Genomic DNA, 20,464 nt, shown 5'->3' with positions numbered 1-20,464 from the left:
GTGCACACATGCAAATATTCTTACACACACACACACACACACAAACCAGTAAAGGAAGCGAGATGTATATTTTAGACTCCATTTCTTACCACATCTTATCATGCTTTTAAGTCTCTCTCCCAATATATTGTGAGCTCAAGATAAAAAGAAGTGTTGAGGAAAGGAATAGACAAAAGACCTAAGGAAGCAGAAAACCACTACAGGGAAGATTAGACCGAGAAGGCTTCACTGTAAAGAACGGAGGGTGTAAGTTATGTGAGAAGATGGAAGGGAGCAAGCTTGGGTCAGTGATATTTCCCAGAAACACCCACATGGAACCAAGGCAGAGCCTGAGAATTCTCACTAGGAAGTTCCCTAAGGACGACCCAGCCATCCAGGAGGACTAGCTGTGACCCAGAAAGCAGGGTCTTTGTTCATAGCTCTGGCTTCCATGATATCCATTCTCTAACCAGCTTACTTTCATGCCCCCTCATACCCTGCCTTCTCACATAAACTGGTAAGGAGAAAGAACCACTTGACATTTATTAAAGTGTGTTTCCTGTGTTCCCCGTAATCAGAAAGACTCTAGAGTGTTCCGAGTATCTAGAATATATCCAGGTTTCTGGAGCCAGATGGCCTATGCTTAAATCTAAATTTTACCAATATTGTTTCCTGAGGCAAATTTTTTGATGCTCTGGGCAAGCAAAGTTTGCAGTACCAGGCTTGTAGTAGGTTCTATGTGTTTGTTGTTACTATCAATTACAAGTAAAGTTTAGAAACAGGATTAAGCACAGGGACTGATATTGTAAATTAGCTATTATTTTTTTAATCCACTATGAGATTATTCGTTGTTTAAAAGGGAATTTTATGTACATGTGTGATTCTTTTCATTAACAGATTTCACCTATGAAATACTGTATTCATTCATTTTGTTTCTTTTTAATGTTTTAAAATGTGCATCTTGTTTTCTTATCAATTTTTATAAGATGTTAAACATACAATATTTATCTACCTATAATAGATACAGAATGGTGTATATAGGTAGTTTTTGATGTTCCATGCAAATTAAACATAATCTGACTTCTTTACAACCAATTTATCCTATTAATTGCCAAGTCCTTTGAGAAATTACCTAGGATTTAGATTCAGTTTTTTTGGTGTTTTTTTTCTCTCCCACACTTCTGTTCTTTATCCAACAGTTATTTAAGCCTTAACTTAAATAATGTGGCTCAGTAGATCCTGTGGACTGAAGGGCCCTGGGTTCGATTCCGGTCAAGGACACATGCTGGGGTTGCGGGCTTGATCCCTAGAGGGGGGTTTGTAGGAGGCAGCTGATCAATGATTCTCTCTCATCATTGATGTTTCTATCTCTCTCTCCCTCTCCCTTCCTCTCTAAAATCAATAAAAAGTATATTTAGAAAAAAAAGTTATTTAATATGTACAATTATATTTTGTAACTACTATAGCAAGCCACTATTCAGACAACACCAAGCTCTATGATGATGTTTTTCATTTAAAAATATTATTTAATTCACCTTATTTTGTTTAAATGTTTATAACCTGTTGCTTGTTGGGCATGTCAACAAAGTAATCTTATTTCTTTATCTATCTATTGAATTTACATAAGAATAAACTGGATGAATGGATATAGAAATTCTTAGTCAAAACATATTTTTTGTCAATACTGTGCATAGCATGGCACTTGCATTAGTGTGTTGAAAAAAAATGGACTTCAACTTGATTGTTTTGATCATATTGGGAAGCTTCTTTGATTGTGTTTCTGTTTTGTTGCCTCTTATTTGAGTTTTCCCCTTACTCCTGAAATTCAGTACTTTATAAATGTCAACAAGATATTCAGTCAATTATTTTTTTTCAAGTAGTGTTAACATGTAGACACTTATATATTACCTACAAGTCTTCCATGTAAATATATATATATATATATATATATATATATATATATATATATATATATTTACATGGAAGACTTATAGGTAAAATTAAAAAAAACAAAACAAAAACAACCACGATTGAAATATATGGTGTGACCAGAACCCTGGCTAGCTATCCCTTTATATTCTTAAATAGAACATATTAAATACACAAAATATTTAATGAGTCTCTTCACATGACTTCCACAGTCTTTTTGCCTCTCTATAGATAAATTTCCTTGAAGTTCAGGCAGTCCAATAGTGCTTATACAGAAATCCTCAAATTTTCTGTAAAATTTTCAATGAAAAGTATCAGAACTACTTCACACATTTTTAAAACATGTTTCTTGCCCTAGCCGGTTTTGCTCAGTGGATAGAGCATCACCCTGTGAACTGAAAGGATCTGGGTTGGATTCCAGTCCAGGCTCCATCCCCAGCCCAGCGTCTGGGAGGTAACCAAAATGATGGTTACGGTATTTCTCTCTGTATCTCTCCATCCCTTCCACTTCTCTAAAAATTATTGGGAAAATATCCCAGGGTGAGGATTAACCAAAGCAAAACAAAAAGAAATACAAGTTTCTTTTTTCTTCTAAAAGCTGTGTGCCATCATGGCAAAAGTTTTAATATTGCATACTTATTTAGCATGGAAAATGAAAGTCTCCAATGGCATCCTCTCCTGAAGCTAATCATGGTTCACAGTTTGGGACTTGGTCCTTTAGAATATTTTGTAAATTGCCGACACTAACTAATGTAATAATTTAAATAGGTTTTTCATACTGTTCTTCAACTTGCTTCCCCACACCTGCCTTATAATGCAGAGATATTTTTGTTAAACTATTAAAAGACTGAAAATAAAGAGGAACATTTCTCTTCAGGTGTAGATTACCCAGAGAATATAAAAACAAAATTATTTTTACTTAATTTTTCAATGGGATACTATTATTTAGAAGCAAAAATAAGTAAAAAATGCATTTCTCATTTTTTACCTAGATTATTATAATAGAACCCAAACTAATTAGAACATAATTTAATAGTCTGATAAATTACCTTGTATATATATTTTACTAATACCAAGGGTTAATAGACTCTAATTCCACTGACCTGATTAATAACCTTTTTTTTTAGAGTATACTAGTTACTTGACTTCATGCTAATAAACTTCCTTAATATTTTATTTACTATAACTTTGTTAAAATAATTTTGAAAAGAGGGAAACGGATGTGAACTCTTTAATGAAAAACCGCAACGTTTGTAAGAAATGGTGTCAGAAGTCAAATAAATTCTAATTCCATCTTTTGTTCTTTTAATAACTATGAGAGATAATATGCCTGATATTTTACTTTTGAGTTAATTTTCACTTGGTTTTATTATTTTGGAGCCAGGATTGTCCCTAGAAGTTAGCAATAGACTTACATATGTGAATCTTCATTTTCTTACTATTTTGCTCTATTTTTTTTTTTAGTTGAAAATTAAGTTCGTGACTAATACCTTCATCTATTTTATATTGTCATGAAATCTGACACACAAAATAAATCCACAAATATATTTTAAGATATTAGTTGTCACATAATGTATACATCTGTTCATTAAAATATTGTTATTGATTTTTAGAGAGATAGAAAAGGAGAGGGAGAGAAAGAGAGAGGAACATCAATAGGCTGCCCCCTGCACCCCCCTCAACTGGGCATGTGCCGTGTTGGGAATCCAAGGGCAACCCTTCAGTGCATAGGAGGACTTTCAACCAGCTGAGCCGCAGTGGCCAGGGCATGGATTTTTTTTTCAGTATCTTACAGGGGCTTTGACTTTGTCTAAATATTTTTATTTATAACTTCAAATAAATTATTTTCAAACAACTGCAGAAGATGATTTTAATCACCTCAGAATAAAATTACTGCTTTACTTTAAAAAAATAATTTAAAAAAATACTTAGAGGTTTTCAGAAGTCATAAGACTTTGGCATACAGCATACATCTTTAAAAGAAAAAAAAAAGAAGCTCTGTCTTCGGATTATTTATTTAGTCCTATTTATCTTAATATTGGCTTTTCCTTCTTGGCTGAAATCTCATCAATAAGACCCTTCCCGGCCTATACTCCTTTAAAATTCATACGCAGTGTTTTGGGCTGTGTGAGTAAATGACACAGAAGTAAAATCAGGAATGTTAACAGGATAGTAAAACTTTAATAATTGTATAGTTGTTATGCAGTCCATCACAACATGTTAGATTTACAGTATTATTCTAGATTTCTGAATTTTAAAAAAAATGAAAGTGCAATTTAATTGAAGCTTAACAGAACATAACAGCTTCTTTCACTTAAAGACAGTTGAGGATTTACATTCTAATAAATCTCATGTTCTTATTTCCCAAAAGTGATTACTTTATTCCCTTGAATTGAAAAATGGTCATTTTTTTCCTCAATGATATATTTAAAATTTTATAGTATATTTAATTAAAACCCTATCTGAAAGTTTTCATTTTTGAGAATTTCACAAGTTGATACTTTTAAGTCTACGAAATTTCAAAATTCATAAGATGTTTAGTAAGAAATCATATACTATTTCAACCAATATTCTGATATGTAGAACAACTCAATCAAAATCTTTATTTAAAAAAAAAATAGAGCATGGCATTAGTTCACAATTATGTATTTTGTACAGAAAAACAGCCAAAACACTACCAAGAACATATATAAGCATTAGTGGTTGGTACTGTGCTGTGAATCCAAACCAGAAATGATCACAAAAAAATATGCCAGGCAGCCCCAAAGCCATGCTCAGAAATGTCTATCAATGTATAAGGAGTTATGTGAACCGGAATTTAAAAAAAATTATCTGCATTTCGTCCTCTGGTATTTCTATCATCTGTTCCAATTTTACCACTGAATGATCAGAAAAGAAACTAAGTTATGTGGAATTTATTTAGTTAGGAAATAAAAATCAATAGTGCTGGAGAGCCCTGGCCAGCTGCTGTGGCTCCCTTGGCTGAGCAGCATCCCATGCACCAAAAGGTTGCTGGTTTGATTCCCAGTGAGGGCACCTGTCCAGGTTGTGCGTTCATTCCCTAGTCGGGGTGTGTGCAGGAGTCAGTCGTCATTATTTCTCTCTCACATCCATGTTTCTGTCTCCTTCTCTCTTCCTCTTTCTCTCTCTGAAATCAATAAAAACGTATTTTAAAATAATTATGGAGAAAGATATTTCAAATTTTGCCAAATTGTACTTTTATTTAATGCACTACTCTTTAAGGATCCTAATAAATTTATCTTAGCTCATTTGCTTTTCAAAAGTACATTTATAAGGTTTATAAGAATTAAATTTTTATACCACATTTTTGAGATAATTAGATTAATATACTATTATATTGTAGAATGTCATTATAAATATGAAATTAGAATGAATAGTATAGACCTAAAAAGATACCAGGTTTACACAGTATTGACAGGCATGCTTCCTTGGGCTACCACTTTTTGTCCAGGTCACACCACCCCTCCTCTGTTCTTGCTAGAGTATCCAGGTAAAACAGATTGTGTAATTCCTCCTACAAAAACATCACACTTTCCACTTCCATTATGAATTGAATCTTTATATTCTCCCCAAATTCATGTGTTGAAATTCAAACTACCAATGTATTTTACCTAACATTAATGTGTCAGTATTAAAATACAGATAACATTTTTGCTCTTAAACTATTACAGTCCCCCATCTATCCCTGTAAAGGAAAAACATGATTTTCTCTATTACAAAATAGGATAAAGGAGAATATATAAATTTACAGTGATACTAATACTATATATATGTGTGTGTTCATTGAATATACTAATAGTAAATACATAGTAAACTTAAGTGAATATACCAATATGACATATTACAAAAGCAAGTGAATATAAAGTTTATAACCTGAACTCTTAACATGCCAGGAAGCTTTATCATACATTATTTAATAATATTTTTTGAAAATAACATTTCAGTATTATATGTTCCATAGCTAACTTATATTGTTGTCATTTTATCATGGTAAATAAATACATCTCCGTGTCCCTTCATAAATTTCCTATGATAAAATAATATGACTTTAAATATTAGAAAGTCAAAACTATTGATAAATTTTATTTATACTGCAGATTAAAACAAATTTAAATTTATGTTACCAGTGATTTAGTGCCCTTTTAACTCCAACATTATCAACATTGAATATTACCTTTTATTTATTTATTTATTTATTTATTTATTTATTTTTATTTTTAAAATATATTTTATTGATTTTTAACAGAGAGGAAGAGAGAGGGATAGAGAGTTAGAAACATCGATAAGAGAGAATCATCAATCAGCTGCCTCTTGCACACCCCCTTCTGGGGATGTACCTGCAACCAAGGTATATGCCCTTGACCGGAATCAAACCTGGGACCTTTCAGTCCGCAGGCTGATGCACTAATGCTCTATCCATTGAGCCAAACCAGTTTCGGCTGAATATTACCTTTTAAATAACTTCTCAGTGTATAGAACAATGAATGTAAGTTGGATTAGTTTACAGCAATATTTGTCCAGCTATTACATCATATATTTATTTTTTCTGTGCTGGGTTCTATAGTTGTTTTCTTTGCTGATATTTATGATAAATATTAATTTTGATCAAGATACAATTATACAAAGTGTTTTTAGCAATAATATATTCTTAAATTTTGCGTCCATTGTTTTTTAACCAGATAATTTACCAAAAGAAGAAAAATGTTTCTGCAGTTCTGGAGGGTGCATCATTCCAGTGCTATAGAGTTGTATGCCTAACTGCTAAAAAGGTCAATGCCTTAAATAACTGTCAGTAAAATGGCACCACGTTTATTAATATACCAGAGTGGCAAAGCAGCTTTTCTTTCTTATTTTAAAATCCTATTTCAATTATAAAACCTTGGTTCCGAATCAAGGAAACAGAAATCTGATAAGTGCTAAGAAAGGGAACTCTTAAGAAGTACAATTGATTCTCTAACAAAGTGATCATCTCATCACTTTGGGGGGGAAAAAAGAATTAGCTTAAATAATTAACATTATATCTTATTAGGAGTATGGCAATAAAATAATAAGAACATCATAAAAATACATTGAAGACAATACTGAGGTACAAAATGTAGATTTTAGGCTAGGGTAATTTGATCATATCTAATAATAAAAGGGTAAGATGATAATTAGACCGGACATCTACCAGACATCATTCCAGATGTCCTTCCTATTGAAGCGGGATTGGAGGGAAGCCAGCCCCAGTCTGGGGTGTCTGCGGGCAGCCCCAGGGGAAGTCAGCTCAGGTCCCAGGTGCTGGAGGGAAGCTGGTGCTGGCAATCAGGGGGAGGAAGGCCTACTCTTGCATGAATTTTTGTGCATTGGGCCTAGTATTTAATAAGAACGGCCCAAAGATAAGCAGTTCTTCTCTGAGGTCAAATCTGCACTTATTTTCAATACCTTATTGTATGTAATACATGCATTTCTGATAAAATATTTATTTTTCTATAGGAGAATAGTGAACACAGGTAAACCTAAATAATCTTATTGATACTGGCTCTTTAATTCATTTAGGAATGTAAAGTAACAGAATAATTAGTAATAGCAGTTTTCTAAACTGCTGTGGACTGAATTTTCCACAAAAAGTCATGATGAGACCCTAACCCCCAAGGTAATTGTATTTGGAGAAAAAGTTAGGTGGTAGGAGGTAAAAGTTAAATGAGGTCATAAGACTGGGGCCCAATCTGCTAGTATTACTAGCAAAAGCCCATACATGTTCAGAGGAAAGTCCAGGTGAGGAATAATATGAGAAGGCGGGTGTCTGCAAGCCAGGAACTGAACAGACAGTCACCTTGATCTTGGCTTTCCCAACCTCCAGAATGTGAGAAAATTAATTTCTAGCTTAAGCCATCAAGTCTGTGGTATTTTGTTATGGTAGCCTGAACTGACTAAAACACAAGTTTATTACCAGAGGAAAAATGCAGTGGGCTTCAACTCTGGTTTAAAGGAATAAAGATAAAATAGCCAACCTAACTTTTTCATTGTTTATTTCATACTTTATCTACCTATCTATCTATCTATCTATCTATCTATCTATCTATCTATCTATCTATCTACCTATCTATCTATCTATCTATATAAAAAGCCTAAGTGACTGTTTCAACTGAAACAACCCAACGGATGACCGAATAGGCTGCATGGGGTGACCAGGCGGGCAGAGGAGTTAGTGAGGGATGAACAAACACTGAGCAGCAGGCTGCAGGGGGAAACTAGGCCAGCAGGGGGGTTAGTGAGGGCCAACCAAATGGCTGAGCAGCATGGGGTGACGAGGCTGGAGCAGGGGAAGCAGTGAGGGGTGACCAGGTCATCAGGGGGGGTCAGCGAGGGGCGACTAGGCTGGCAGGGGGCAGTTGGGGGCAACCAGGTTGGCAGGTAGGGGGGCAGTTGGGAGTGACCAGGCCATCAGGGGGGCACTTAGGGGTGATCAGGCAGGCAGGCAGGTAAGCAGTTAGGAGCCAGTGGTCCCAGTTTGTGAGAGGGATGTCTATCATGATAGGCCCAATCCCACAGGGCCTCACCGGCAGTCAGACATCCCCCTTGAGGGGTCCTGGATTGGAGAGGGTACAGCCTGGGCTGAGGGGAAAACTCCCATCCCCATGCATGAATTTTGTACACTGGGACTCTAGTATTAAAATATATGGCTTAGAACCCTTTGGCTGGAAACTTGTATTTGCAAGCTTCCTTTTTGCATTTTAACCCAGAATCTTGGTTTTTGCACTTCCCTTCAAAGGGATTGGTCTTCAATGCTCACCAAACTCAATAGATAAACAGATCTGATTGGCATGACAATTAATTTGCAATTCTAGGCATAAATAGCAACAATAATTAGTTTGATGATTCTCATGGAGAATTCCCTAAATTATTGAGTGAATATGTGGGATCTGCAGATGTAGAAACTGAAAATTATAGTTACTGAACTCTGGTTTGTTTTTGTCATTTTTAAGAGAGGGTAGAAGAATATGTTAACAGTCTGATAATTATGAAGTCATGCTGACAAGTAGTTGCTATTGTTTCTACCAGTATGTGCAGATAATATTGTCCTGTGCACATTATAAATTGATCACATTTTAGAATACTCTCCTACTGGGTGAGTTTGTGAAGCATTCCAGTTCTTGAATTGAAACTTGAGGGATACTTTGACCTTCCTAATATTTAGAATTATAAAACTTCTCTGATCCCAGTGAAAATAAAATTGTAAATTAGCTTTTGAGATAGCTATGATCACAGGGTCCACTTAGCTCTGTGGTGTACATTCCTATTTATGATGGTTGCATCAGTCTTCTATATCACTCACCCTGTCAACTACCCTAGAATGGCACATTTTCTAAATATTTCCATAAGTAAAAAAGATTATATCAAGATTCTTCAGTGGGATAATGGTTTACTGGTCAAATAAGTTTTGGAAATATTGTATTTTATAGTTCTCTTTTTGGAGATTCATAGTACACATTACCTTTAACAGCTCAAAGAAATTCTGCTAGAAAGAAACAAAACTCATGTTGTTTTACTTGATATTTTTCATATTTTTTGGCCATGTAACATTCCCATCCCACAAGTATATATTATATTTAATTTACATCATCACTCTAAAATAATAAAATGGCCTTAGTCATTTTTAGTCATAAAAACAATCACCAAAAAAAAAAAAAAAAAAAAAAAAAAGATGTTTCCATTCAGAAATGATAATGTCAGTTCCCATGTAATAGGAATCTCAAATCTGAGGTAGTGTTGCCTCTTCTTTCCCACCATAGATTAGAGGCTGCCACAGAGAAGAGGCAAAGGGGATGGGGCGGGGTGGGGGCGGGGCATTTATAAGCTGCTCTGTGAATTTTACCCCCATCCAGCTGAAGGGAGGTGGGGAAGGGAAGGTGCAGGATGGTTCCAGGCTGGGTGGCTTAGGGTGGGGCTGGTGCGTCTTTAAGATAATTGAACTGATTCTTTCTCTGGGGGAAAGATCTTAGGGGTTATTTAGAGATTCCTGCTGGATTCTTCTCTTCTCTAGTTCCTTTGACCCAAGAAGCACACATTTCTCTACTATGTGAAAACTTGCTGCTACTTTCCTCCATGGCCCGGCGTGGCATTTTGTATTGGCTCCTCCAGAACAACCTAAGGTCCTGTATAAGAGTGACCTTCATACTTCGTGCCAGCCTTAGCAGATGCTACCAAGACAGCCAGAATTTAGACATGTGATATTACATGGTTCTTAATGTGTTACTGTATACCTTTTGACTATATTTAACTACAAAGTTTATTTCATACATTGCATATTTGGCCAAATATATAAGAAATGGCTAATGGAAAGGTTATTTTTAGGAGCCACATGAAGGATATTCAGTAAGAATACTTGGAAAAGTTTTTAAGAATCTATGTCACAATTAATACTGGTATTGTCCCCATCTTGCTCATCTAATAAGGATAATGCCCTTATATATCATCCATATCTTATCACTCTGTTTAGCACGCATTTACTAGTAACTCAGGAATACATCTTTCCATGAAATATAGGAGCTGGCATTTATTTCTCAGTGCTTTTTCTTTAGAGGGAGAAAAAACATTAAACAGTGTGTTAAATTTTCTTAATTTCTATTCATGGTTTGTTAGTAGCCATGTTACAAATAGAACACTCTTTGAATTATTTTATACTGTTGATGAACAAGAAATTCAGGCATTTGATAAAGGTCCAGTTATTGCTATATTTCTTATTGTGTAGTGGGGATTACAAATTAAAATGCACTTTTTTGTTTCTAAAAAAATAAATTAAAATGGGAACATAAGAGGGAAGACATGAAAAAAGATGTGTGTATAATTCAATACCTCATAAATTGATAGCTGGAAATCAGAAGTGTACTTGGCCAGCTTTTTATGATGAATATAACAAGTGACAGGCCATTCAAAGGTTGAAGAAAAGAGATAATGAAATCTTAAATTAGAATAGCTTCCAAAACAGACTGACAGTACTGTTCACAGCAAATTAAAAAGGGATTGACAATTGGAGAGAAAATGAAAGTATGGAATTTGAGATGAGAATCTTTTAATCATCTGGCATTTGCTTCATGGATAAAATCTTATGCAGATTTCTCCCTAGAGACAAAGGGGCATTTAAAAGGTATTTCTATAATCCTGTAAAAAAAAAGAAAAAAAAAGAAAAAGAAAGACTTTAAATAGATTAACTATTTCAAAACTTCTTGGTCTCAAGATACAAAGATCAGATTTTAAAAGCATGGGGCTATGAGCTATGCTAGGATTGAGATGGCATCTTGTCAATTATTGTGATTAGTGCAAATAAGTCGTATACTATTTTAACTTAATGAATAATACATGACCCTTTTTAAAAACACTGCTTGAGGTATATCACATCGTAAAGGCAGTACCAAACCTTGCTAATTGGTTCAATCTTGTGTACAAACTTGTTTTTACTTGTTTCTTGCAAATAAAAGTAACTAGAAGCTGTGAAGTTCATTGTAGGCTCAATGGACACTAGAACCCTTTCTTGTCTCACACTCATCCAGTCTGGAGCATGACTGAGGAGCTGTCCCATTCCTACCCTCTCAGGTCTCTGAAAACCAGTTGTTTCTGTACTTTCTTGGCAGAGAATTGCATTGGTAATGATTAGACCACGCTTGGTATAGAGCAGAAGTCCCCAGGAGAGCTATAAGTAGTTAGTGGGAAGCTTTGTGTTTGAAACTAACCTTGTATGGGTTTGGCATCTTTTACTCTCAATAGATAAAGATTCTATTCAATCTTTATCTTTTATAAAGCACAGGGCTTCTTTAGTCTATAGAACATCCTCATTCCAGAATAATTTAATTCGTTGCCCCTCTTCCGTTATCAGTTTCTTCCCAAAGCTACAAAACGGAAAGAAAAAGGCAAACAAGTAAATGAAAAGAAAAACTGGTTTCAATCATTTTTTTTTTTTTTTAACTATATGTACACCACACTTTTCAATTTCCAACAGAAGGGCTAATGCGGGGGGGGGGGGGGGGGGGCAATTTTCCCCTGTATTTTATTCTTCATGCATTAGGTTTTTAGGTTCTCAAATTTAAAAGAACGTATTTTTGTTAAATATGTTTTCTCCTTATAAATGAACAAGTTTTATGCAATACTTTTGCATGTATATTAGTTATTTCTGATATTTTGACCTTGCAACTTCAAGTAGATTACAAAGCTGTAAAGTAAATGTCATTTCATTTCCATTTTCTTATTCTCAATCTTTTATTATTTTTCTCTTTCTCCTTGATTAAGATTTTAAATATGACAGGTTAGGGAAAACAAAAATCACAGCTGATTCTCTGAGGAGCTTGATGATAGGTCAATTTCAGACTTAGATAGTTTTAAACATATTTTCTCAGTTCCAAGTCAATAATCAAAGCAAAGAATTAAAAGCATATAAATCTTGTTTGTTGAAATGATATTATTTCCAATTTATTAGCTTGTTTTATAAAATTCAAAAAATAATCCACTATTCACAATACATGATATTAACTAACCTTCCCACTTCCACAATTATGCCATGTGTAATTATGACAAAATATATGAACTAACATGTATTCTGTAATCACTAGTTTAGGGACCATTCAAGTCCAGAAATTTGCATTAAACCTGAGTTAGCAGGCTATAACATGTATGTATACATTTCTTATGTTCTTAAATATATATCTACTTAAATTATCAATCAAATAAATTTTTGCATTATAGGGAACCATATACTGAAATACCATTATTGTAACTACTCCATTGCTATACTCATCTTTATTTAAATATTTTCCATTAATTCTTAAATGAAGGATACAATTTTAATGGAATTTAAAAATACTGTAGTTTATCAATGGAGCAAATAAGACTATCATATGCCTTGCTGATTTGAATTAAACAATAAGTTATATTACTTATAAGTTTGATCTTGAAACATATTTTTATCTGTCTTATGAGTTCCATCTCTCATTTGACATTTCTCTGGAGTTGATTTTTTTTGTTTGTTGAATTTTTGGATGAACAATGTAGTTGTGTGTGACCATCATCTCCTGTCTGTCTCCCTAGCTCCAGGGCAAGCTGAATTCAGACTTTCTATAATAGTAAAAGTGTGGGAGATTTTTGTACAATGAAAATTGAGAACTCTGTTCTCACTAAGACATTCTTAATTTCAAACTCCAAATTCTTTTGGTAACATAGAGTGCTGTATGTACATGGTTATTTCTTCTTTAGATTTTTCACGTTATGTTAATGTATAGTTCAAATTTAATGTTTATATAATATTATGTATATAAAAATCTCCCAGACTAGGAGCACATAAAGGAACATTACTTGTCTTTGGTTTAAATAGTGAGTTCTAGGTCAGTGAAAAATATTGCCAACCACTTAGATTCTGTTTTATTTTAAAAGTTAACCCCATGGTCTTAATTATGATTTATACATTTAAAAAATTATAATTAAAGATTCTACTTAGAAAATGACGCTAAAGCAGTTGCTAGAAAAAAAGTAGAAAGGTTAGAGTTTGGACCCAAAATAAAAGCAATAGTTTTTTTGAAAAAAGACTTCTGTTTGATGTCTTCAGAAAAATGAAAACTTTAGAATATCATTTCATATCTCCCAATTAATCCTCATTTTACTTTGCTAAATGCACATATGCATACATTTCACATACATATATCATCTGAGTGAACAACTCCCTCTAGGAAGTGTATTGATTGAAATTTCAGATAAAAATATCTTAACCTAGGGAAGAAGTATACTGCCATTTGTCTATATTTTTTATGTTGATGGCATGAATTTCAACTTATTCTAAGGAAAAGAAGAGAATTGTTTAGACGTGGACATAACAATGTTCATGAATTTTAAGGAAATTTTAATTTTACTGAATTCCTTTTATTAAAAACATTATAAGATATACATATCTTTTATTAAAGACAATAAGATATTTTTTAATTTGATTTAAAAAATGGTAATTATTTTATTAAATTATTAATAAGATATAATCCACTTGATAGGGGGAAAAAATCACTTTGCCTGTCTTTGGAAATGTGGAAATAAATTTACATTCAAGAGAATCCTTTCTGAGACTATTACAATGAAACAGTAAATTCTATCTCGACGTCATTATACTTGTATTTTTCAAAGGCTTAAAAAAAATTGTGTTTTTGTCCAACAGGAAAATAATTATGTGAAGTTTTTTCAGTGTATAGAATGGCTATTATAACTAAACTAGAGACCTGTTGTACACAATTTATGCTCTCAGGGGAGGGAAGGTTCTTCAGCCTGGCCTGCACCCTCAAGGGAGGTCTGACCTAAGAGGGAGCAGACCTAAGCTGGCAATCGGACATCCTTAGCACTGTTTTCCTGCCATTACTGCTGCACTTGCCGGTCATGGGCCCGGCTTCTGGCTGAGTGGCACACCCTCTAGGGGAGCACACTGACCACCAGGGGCAGCTCCTGCATTGAGCGTCTACCCCATGCTGATCAGTGTGCATCACAGCAACCAGTTGTTCTGCCATCTAGTCGATTTGCATATTAGCCTTTTATTATGTAGGATGCTTTTAAAATGAATTAATTAAATGTTCTCGGTTGTATATAAGTATACAGTGGTTCAAATAGAGGATGGACTAATATGATCTGGAGCTTATTGTGATACATACACCCTCCTCCCTACCTTCTTGGTGAAAAAGATTTTGGTACCTTTTTAAAGAATATGCATTATGAAAATGTGTTCCCCAAAATGTTAACAATAAAATGCACATGCTTTTATTTTTGCACACACACACAAAAATATATTGGAAATGTTGCATTTTCCGATATCAGATGCAAGGGTGAGAAAATAAACAATTGATACTTTAGTAGGAAATTTATAAAAGAACTTCAGTTGAATCAAATAAATGAAAAGACTTTGCTTCAGATATGTTTGGAGGGCCAGAGGAACTGACAAACAACATAAAAGATTCTGGCTTTTCATCAGTTTGATTCAAAATACAAAGGGACAAGAAAGTAAAGGCTTCTTTTAAAAACATGAATAAGATTAATACAAAAGAAAATTCATTTTGGGAAGAAGGGTAATATTTCAGAAACCTTGTTTATATTTGAGAATGGTAACTGTGTGTTTCAAGTTAAATTGCATTTATTACTTCTTATATGCGCCTAATTTTGTTTTTCTGAAATGGAAGGTTTAAAAATTCTTGATCTGTGTTATCTCCTGATATATTACATTTTACTGAGAGGTTGCTTGAAGTTTTCTTGTTCGGAAGAAAAACCTCATGTGTTTCTAAGTAATTAAGTCTTGTCACTCTTGCTTTCTGATGAATGAGGCCGGCTGGCATTCAGGCATTGAGTGCTTCTGATGCCGGTTTCAATCATTTCCAAGAGTCAAAGGTGCAAGTGAATTGCAGAAGAGAGCCACACGAGGACGGTGAGGGCTGTGTGAGCGGCAGTTTGAAGTGTCTTTATAATACCTATATGAGTCCTGCGGTAGAACTCAATGGTCTTATAAGATCATGTAATCATCGAGCCTCACTCTCTTGAGGCTCTCAGTGAGTATACAGGCACAATAGATTACCCCATCCTTCTAGCGGAGGCAGAGGCAAATTGCTTCTCCGAGTGCTTAGCGAGCATCCGTGCGCTCTGCATACAGGAGAGGCAGGCATTGTATCCCTGGGTACTTCATTTAAGTCAATAACTATTTTAAAAATACAAAGTTGTAAAAAAAAAAATGCATTAGAAGGTAATGGATTTTTATTGGTTTTTATACTTTTTCATATTCTCTCTTCTTAATGGTCTGTGAGCCATACATGGATAAGGGACAGTTTGTATTCAGTACTCTTATTTTAATGCAGACGTGAAAATCATATTTGAAAGGCAAATCTTGCTCTCTTAATGAGATGAAAACAATAGATATTGAAGTATACGATGCATCAATTACTTTTTAGGGAAAATAATGCTGTTTATGAGAGTTAGGTCCTTGTTTGTTCCTTTTGGCAATCTGTCTCTGATAAGGAAAGCTTCCTTCATATTTAATGATCCCTAGAGCTTATGATGTCAATAACTGCTGACTTCAGGCAAAGCAGACAGTTCCATTGCCACTGAACAATGACTCCCAAATCTGATTCTTTCTTACAGACTTCCTGGCTCAGCCACAGATTCATTTCTCTTATTGCCTTTTAAGTAATCCTGTTTACTAGCTATCTCACAGGTACCTCACGTTGTGTGCAAAATGGAATTCATCATCATTATCCCCAAACATACCCCTCCTCCCACGTTCCTGTCTTTGTGAATAGCACTATCCTGGCCCAAGGCTTCCCTTTTCCCTTTCCCACTATCTGTCTCTCTGGTCTGTAGACGATTTTTCCTCAACTTTCACTTCCCGTGTCCACCACTGTCTTTTTAGTGCAGGCCATGGTTATCCTCACCTGGCCATCCAAGCAAGCTTTCTCTTTTGCCTTTCCCACTCATCTGGCTTGCTTTCAATCTGGCTTTTAAGTGAACTCTCAAGTGCAAATATGATTATTTAGATGTCAGCTTATATAGCTCTCTATAATTCTCAGAATAAAATTATGGTGTATTTGGTAGTTCTGGATGATCCTAACAGTGTGTCTTTAATCTCATCGTTGCTGCCATTGTCCTACATGCAATCCCCTTTCATTCACCATCTTTACCAAGGAGATCCTAGAATGTCTTGTGCCTTGTTGTTGTTGTCATCATCGTCTCTGTGCCCTTCACAGGTTAGGTGCTGAATCAGCCACTACGCCCCCTGTCTGCCTCTCCCCTCTTCCTTCACACTGTGTGTCACCTACTCCAGGAAGTCTTCTGTGACCACCTTCCTTCAGCCCTCAAAGCATTCCCTTAGCTTTTCATAGGGAGGTTAAAATTACTAGAATCTATGATACAAAAGAAAAATTTGATTTAAGATGCTTTGGTTTAAACTATCTTCCCTATTAGCTCTAGATAAACTTGAGAATAATGATCACAATTTATTTGATTTTGGCTTGAAGGTCTAGTCAAGGATTATTAATAAGAATTATTTCTGTAGTAGATACTCGCTGAACAACGCAGTTGTTAGGGCTGACAAATATAAATTGAATGACAATTACTATAACGAGTACACTGACATCTGAAGAAATCATGCTCACTGTGTTGTAAGCATGGTATCTTTCTCTATAAATAGCAGAGTACTTACTGAGTGCTCTGCAGATATGTATGTTTATATGCACTTGAGAAATTCTCTATTCTTGCGCAACTACCTCTCCATTCGTGTGCAACTAGAGATATTAGGGTATTAACCTCATGTTGCCTTGGAAATGGTATTCAATTTTATTCTTACCTCTAGGTAACATGACTCTGGAAACAACAATCTGTCATTCAATTTGTTTTGTTTTGTTTCATTCTGAAGCAGAGGATGCTGTATCAACCAAGTGATTTCTTGATTACGGCCAACTACTGTGTACTGATCTTTGCATCTTTAAATCACCGGGCAACTCTTTATTCCAAAACTGGTTGACACAAACCCTTAAGTAGCAAGCACTGTGTGCCTTATTGATAGTACCAGCCCAGTCCCCAGGAGCCTTGTTATCCTTATCTCATTAGTCTGCTCCAATACTTTTTGATCCTTCGTTTTGAATTCAGCAGACCAGCTTTCTGTGGAGACACTAAATTCCCTGTGCAGTTAAGGAGTCTCAGGGCAAGAGAGAGATATCCTATATCTCATTTGGCCTATAATTCTCACCCAGGGTTTTCTCTCAGCTTTAACGGAACAGTGGGTGTGTAATTCTGTGTGTTGTGTCTGCTGTGTACATTAGACCTTATTTAATTTTATTGCTGCTACCAGAATTTTTGGGTGCCTAGTCTATCATGGCAGCATTCACCAGTGTGGTTTGATATCAGGGGCCACTGGAAATATCCCATTATAAAAATCGTCTCCCCACCAAACTTATACACTACATAAAGGGCTGTCATAACAGATAACTTTTTTTTTTAGATTTTTTATTCTCTTATAACAATGCAAATAATTTTGGAAAGGTTAACATACCTTTTTCTCCATGACATTTACAGCAAGGAGATTAAGTAATGCTGGGCATTAACTTAGGGCTGAGTAAAGAGCAAAGGTTTCTTGAGGAGGGAGTAAATTCTAGATTTTAATTATTCATCCTAGCATTTTAGCAGCTCAATTAGAATTCCTCCATCAAAATATAATTTTTAACCTTTGAAATGATGAATATTAAGAGGGAACTAAGCCCTGCCCACTGTGGTTGGAGCATCATCCAGTGCACTGAAAGGTTGCTGGTTCTTTTCCCCTATCAGGACACATGACTAGGTTGCTGATTTGATTCCCAGTCATGTGTATATGGGAGGCAGTGGATCGATATTTCTCATACATCTGTATTTCTCTCTCTCTTCTCTTTCCCTCCTTATCCTTCTCTCTCCTTTCTCACTCTCTTTCTCTTTTTCCCTCCTTTCATATCTCTAAAATTAGTGAAACTATGTCCTACTGTGAGGAGTAAAAAAAAAAAAATGGGGGTGGGGAAAATAAGTTAATAATGGTAAGAGCAGGCAACATTTATTGTTCAGTTAGTAAGTGACAAACAGTATTCTGAATACATGTAATCTATTCTAAGATATCTATAACTAGACTAGAGGCCCAGTGCAGTGGGAAGGGGGTCCCTCAGCCCAGCCTGCACCCTCTAACACTCGAGGACCCCTTGCTCCTTACTGCCCACCTGCAGCTAAGGCAGAAGAGGCTCCCACTACCACCGCTGGGCTTGCTGGTCTTGAGCCTGGCCTAGCACACTGATCGTCAGGTGCCAGTGCTGGGGTTGAGTGTCTGCCCCCTGGTGTTCCACGCTTGTCATGACAGGTTGTTCCACCATTTGGTCCATTTGCATGTTAGAGTTTTATTATATAGCATATTTAACAATTTTGTTTACCATTATAAATTTAATTACAAATTGTTGAATTTATGATGAAAGCGACTTTGTATCAATGGGAGAAATTGTCCTCTTCAGGTTTACCGTTTCTGTATAATTTATATTGATAAATTATGTAATAGTCCTAAATTTAAAAAATATATTTTACCTATATGTTTTCAATGAAGAGTATCTCATGATATGAGAACTTTTAATTAGGGGGTGGATATAAGGAAAGTAGATTTGTTACAAAATAAATGGAGACATATGCTAACTGTTCAAGTAAAACAAAGATACTGGCAAGACTAAAATAATATGTAAAAATGTAAAAAGAAGCTATTGTCTAGGTACTGGTAGACATCTAAAGGACATGGACATGTTACAATTTTCCAATCCAGCTTAGGGAAGGGCTATAATAGAATCATCCTCCCTTTTATTAAAAAACTTACCTGACATTCATACTAACTCTGAAGGCTACCCAGCATTCTTATTGTACTTATATTCACTTTTTAGATGAAAGAACACAGAAGCACAAGAGGTTACATGATTTAAGCAGCCTGTTGTGCCAGTGATAGAGACTCTTCTCTGTCAAAGTCACTAATTGTATTTTCTTTTTTTGGATAATGTGAGGAACCGAAAAACTTAGAATGCTTGAAAGATAAAAACAGTGTTTTTAAGCTTGCCTTCTACTCTCATTATTCCCGTGCAAAATCACTACATCCCTCTGAGAAATAGGTTACAATTATCATGTTTTTGGAAAGTGGCACTTAAAGTCCTTCAATTACTAAACATAACATTATAACCCAGGATCTTCTATTCCCCTTACCGTTTTCTTCATTTCTTGGATTTTTTCTGAGTCCCTTCTCAGATTTTCAGAATTCTTTAAAACAGAACAGCTGCGCCCTGGATATTGGCCACCTGCATGCTCCATCTATGGGAAATGAAAGCCATAAGGAACAAGACCAGACATCTCAGTAAAATGGGGGTGAGAGAATTGACAAGGACAAGAGCCTTTTAATATTTGTACCAAATTAACTGTATGAATAAGGCTTATCTTGTCATCGGGGTCTACATATGCCTTGGACCCTTCTGTTTCCCCCATCCTCAGTGGGCGGTGCAGTCTGGTGCGTGAGACACAATTAGAGAGATTAGATGTGGCCTTCTCTTCTCTCTGTGTTTTATTCATCTTCCCATTACACTGGGATTAGATGAGATTCCCTTAGCCAAACCCATTGAAAAGATTAGTTCATTTTAATATTTATGCACCCTGTCTAGTCCTTAAAGTGGATTTTTTTTTTTTTTTGCCTGTGCATTTAATTGGATCAGTGGGTTTCTTATTAACATTTTTTTTTCTTTTAGAGATTAGAGTTGATGAATAAAATAAGTGACATCTGGCTCAGCTCATCTGTTAAATGCAACCTTTTTAATGGTGACCTTATGTACTATGGGATAAGATGAACATTTGCTATAGAGATAAAATAAGTTCAGTTTAGAATCACACAGTAAGTGTTGACTCATTAAAAATAACAACAGCATCAAAGCAAAATTCTAATATCCTGTGACTGTCCAAGAGCAGGTGGTGGGAAGGATAACATTTGATGGCACTAAAAAGTAGCTTTGCATCCTTACTT

At 35.1% G+C, this 20,464-nt stretch overlaps 1 protein-coding gene across 5 annotated transcripts in view; it reads left to right on the top strand.

Moving 5' to 3' along the window:
- Nucleotides 1-20,464, top strand: part of CACNA2D1 (calcium voltage-gated channel auxiliary subunit alpha2delta 1) — a 333,502-nt gene that overhangs the window by 209,955 nt on the left and 103,083 nt on the right. The window lies entirely within an intron of this gene.

This window comes from Pipistrellus hanaki (assembly GCF_964339955.1).
Source record: "Pipistrellus hanaki genome assembly, chromosome: 10".
NCBI classification, from domain to species: domain Eukaryota; kingdom Metazoa; phylum Chordata; class Mammalia; order Chiroptera; family Vespertilionidae; genus Pipistrellus; species Pipistrellus hanaki.
The sequence above is the reverse complement of the archived record's forward strand: the minus strand, read 5'-3'. Positions and strand labels throughout refer to the sequence as shown.